The following is a 5,000-nucleotide window of genomic DNA, read 5'->3' as shown; positions in this document are numbered from 1 at the left end:
GCATGGAATACATTGAGAGGAGGGGGATAGGTACAGTGGAGGGGGAAGGGGGGAGGCAGTGGATGAGTGCCGACTGCTCATAGCCAGTGCTCAAAAGGGTCTGGATGAATTCCATGAGATATATCATTGCAATTCTATGGCCACGATTTTGAATGCATCCGAAAATTAACTTTATAGAAGAGCCCACGGTTCCCTTTTCAACCAATTATTCGCTTAATCACTCCAATTACCAAAGAGAACTAATCATTTCGGCAGGGGTTGCAGCATAACAAGCCGGCCTCTACCCCTTCCCCTCTTCCCCCAGCCCCACTCTTTGGAGGGAAGGATGAAGGGAGAATTGAAAATAAGGGAAGGGGTATATATATTGCTCATTAAGTTTAAATCTCTCTCTCTCTCTCTCTCTCTCTCTCTCTCTCTCTCTCTCTCTCTCTCTCTCTCTCTCTCTCTCTCTCTTTCTCTCTCTCTCTCTTTTCTTTCCGTTTTTGCCATAAAAATGGAGACGATTTGTCCCCATCTTTAGATGCGAACCCTATCATTAATGTTATTATCCTTCCTCATATAACCTTCTCTCCCCCTTCGAATATTTTAAACGTCAAAAGGGCGGTGTGCTGATGCCTGGGGGAAGCAAGAAAATCATTGGCTTTTTTTTTCGTATATAGACATTTATGCACGAATATGTATATATATATATATATATATATATATATATATATATATATATATATATATATATATATATATATATGTGTGTGTGTGTGTGTGTGTGTATGTTTGTGTTTGTGTGTGTGTGTGTTTGTGTGTGTGTATGTGGTTTTGCTGTCACAAGAATCCCGTTACTTCATATACAGCAAATGCCATTAGGAAATATTGAAATGTTATAGTACCAAGCGCTTTCGTGTATTCTAATACACACTTTTTTATAGTACAAAACTAAATATTGAAATGCACGAAAGTGTTAGGTTCTATGATATTGCAGTATTTCATACTGGTTTATTTATATATATATATATATATATATATATATATATATATATATATAATATATACACATATATATATATATATATATATATATATATATATATATATATATATATATATATATATATATATATAGTGTGTATGTGTGTTTGTGCGTGTGTGCTTATATTTGTATTCAATAAGTGTAGTATGATTTTAGGTATGAGTGTCACACATCACACATCTTCATCTACCAAGTTGTCTTGTGCTTCTTAGATATATACTTTTTCCCTTCCAATCTAAAACGTTTCACACAATTCATCCAAAACACTCCATTCTCCTCACATATCCAACCACCTTAAACGTTTAGATCCATCATACACCTTTCACTATGTATACTACTTCATCCCTGTACATACTGTGATCTTTTTGATATTATTTTTGCTCATCTCAACAACTTCTACTTTTATATCACCCACACTCTCCTTCCATAAAGGAGATTTGGTTCAACATTGTTCATACATTCGAACTTATGACTCCATACATTTCTTTTTCCAATTTGTTTTCTTATTTAAATTTATCCTACCTTATGTACGCAAATGTTTGTATATAGAAATTCCGTAGTAAAGTAATTATTATTATATAATGTTTTATTTGTGTTTTTGCTGTGTTAGTGTCCATTCGCCATAGAAAGTTCATCTGCTTATAGAAAGAGACTTGAATCTAGTTGTATGCGTTTTATGCCGATAGACATTCAAATTGCACTTGTCACATTGCCTTTACTATTATTATTATTATTATTATTATTATTATTATTATTATTATTATTATTATTATTATTATTATTATTATTAGCTAAGCTACAACCCTAGGTGGAAAAGCAGGATGCTGTAAGCCCAGGGGCCCCAACAGGGGAAATACCCCAGTGAGGATAAGAAACAAGGAAAAATAAAATATTTTAAGAATAGTAACAACATTGAACTAGATTGAATAGAGTGCACTAGTGTACCCTCAAGCAAGAGAACTCTAACCCAAGAGAAAGTGGAAGACCCTGGATGGTCCTTGTGCATCCATTTCCATCCATATGATGAACTCTATATGTCGAAATTCTTATACAGGGACGTTAATCAAACGAAGCGACATCTCTTGAACATACCATTTAAATTTAAGTGATGTATGCTACTGCTGCTGTACAACATATACGATGAACCCTAGTTGCCGGTGCTGCCAAACGTATGAACTTGACAAAGTCCAATTTGCTGCCAAACGTAAGATCAAACATTATTATTACAGTTATCCTCGGCAACGAAGTTGGCAGGAGGTTATGTTTTCGGATTGGTTCATTTATTTATTTGTCTGTGTGTCTGTGGACAGGACTTGTCTGTCTGTCGTGTACAGGACTTGCCTGTCTCTCTGTGGACAGAACTTTTCTGTCGGTCTGTTGACAGGATTACGTTAAAACTTCTCAGGGATTTTGACAAAATTTTCACCGCAGAAACTGTAGATCAACATAGACGAACCCATTGTATTTTAGAGATGATCCGCATCCGGATCTGGATTCTAAATTTTTCACAATTTTAATGATTGCGTCAAAACCAATGAACGGATTTTGACAGAATATCTACCACAGATCAATCTTAGACCATTGGAGACTCCAATAACTTTTGGGGATGATCCGCTTCCGGATCCGGATTCTAGATCCGGTTTCGGATCCGGATTCTAGATCCGGTTTTGTATTTTTTTGTGTCAACTTCATCCCTTGGTGGAGATCAGAATTCTTATATTGCTCTTATTATTATTATTATTACTATTATTATTATTATTATTATTATTATTATTATTATTATTATTATTATTATTATTATTGTTGTTGTTATTATTATTATCATTAGGTAAGCTACAACCTTATTTGGAAAAACTTAATGCTATAAGCCCAAGGGGTCCATCAGGGAAAAATAGCCCCGTGAGGAAATTGGATAAGGAAATAAATAAACTTCAAGAGAACTTATGAACAATTAAAATATAATACTTCAAGCATAGAAATAACATTGGAATAGACCTTTCATATATAAACTATTTAAAAAAAACAACAAAAAAAAACAAGAAGAGAAATAAGATAGAATAGTGTGCCCGAGTGTACCCTCGAGCAAGAGAAACCTACCATGGTACAGAGACTAGGGCACTACCTATTGGGTTCCTTTTCTCACTAAAAAATAATTGGCCTTAGGTTTTTGCAATATGTAACTCTGGCCGTGATGATTGCATGGCAACTGGCGTTCTGAAGGAACCTCGGTGCGCTCTATCGTCAGAGGCCGAGCGATGCCAAGTGAGAACTTGCATGTATAAATACAATTTTTTTTTTAACTGGTCCTTATATTAAAGTACCTCTTATATTTGTCCGTTTTGGAACGTGTGTAGGTGATTATCCGAGCTGAAAGATGCTGCTATGCCAATTTTTTTTTTTATTGCTGATTGCATTTTTGTTTATATTCAAAGCAATTACCATTATGAATAATAATGTAGATGAAAAAAAAATGATTGGTTATTGTTGATGATAATCAAAGTAATTACTATTATGAATAATAATGTAGATGAATAAAAAAAAATGATTGGTTATTATTGATGATATTCAAAGTAATTACTTTTATGAGTAATAATGGAGATGAAAGAAAGATTATTGGTTATTATCAATATTCAAAGCAATTACTATAATGAATAATAATATAGATGAAAAAAGTATGATTGGTTATTATTGATAATATTTAAAGCAATTACAAATAATAATAATAATATATATGAAAAAAAAAATATTATTGATAATATTCAAAATAATTACTAATAATAATAATAATGATACAGATGAAAAAACCATGATTAGTTATTATTGATAATATTCAAAGCAATTACTATTATGAATAATAATGTAGATGAAAAAAATGAATGGTTCTTACTGATAATATTCAAAGTAATTACTTTTATGTATAATAATGTAGATGAATAAAAAAAATTATTGGTTATTATTGATAATATTCAAAGCAATTACTATTATGAATAATAATGTAGATGAAAAAAAATTATTGGTTATTATTGATAATATTCAAAGTAATTACTATTATGAAAAATAATGTAGATAAGAAAAATGATTAGTTATTATTAATATTCAAAACAATTACTATTATGAATAATAGTGTAGATGGAAAAAAATTATCGGTTATTATTGATAATATTCAAAGCAATTACTATTATGAATAATAATGTAGATGAAAGAAAAAATGATTGGTTATTATTGATAATAATCAAAGTAATTACTTTTATGAATAATAATGTAGGGGAAAAATGATTGGTTATTATCGATATTATTCAGAGCAATTACTATTATGAATAATAATGAAGATAAAAAAACAGTGATTAGTTATTAATGATCACATTCAAAGTAATTACAATTATGAATAATGATATAGATGAAAAACAATGATTAGTTATTATTAATAATATTCAAGGCAATTACTATTATGAATAATAATGAAGATGAAAAAAACAGTGATTAGTTATTAATGATAATATTAAAAGCAATTACTAATATAAATAATATATATATACATATATATATATATATATATATGTATATATATACAGTATATATATATACAATGATTAATTATTATTGATAATATTCAAAGTAATTACTAATAATGATAATAATACAGATAAAGAAAAAACAATGATTAGTTATTATTGATAATATTCAAGGCAATTACTAATATGAATAATAATATAGATGGAAAATCAATAATTAATTATTATTGATAATATTCAAATCAATTACTCTAATTATTAATAATATATATGAAAAAAACAATGATTAATTATTATTAATTATATTCAAAGCAATTACTAATAAGAATAAGAATATAGAAAAAACAATGATTAGTTGTTATTATTGATATTCAAAGCAACTACTAATATGAATAACAGTATAGAAGAAAAAAAATTATTAATTATTATTGATAATATTCAAAGCTATTACAAATATGAATAAG

This window comes from Palaemon carinicauda, chromosome 38 (genome assembly GCF_036898095.1).
Source record: "Palaemon carinicauda isolate YSFRI2023 chromosome 38, ASM3689809v2, whole genome shotgun sequence".
Lineage (NCBI taxonomy): Eukaryota > Metazoa > Arthropoda > Malacostraca > Decapoda > Palaemonidae > Palaemon > Palaemon carinicauda.
This window is presented reverse-complemented; position numbering follows the sequence as displayed.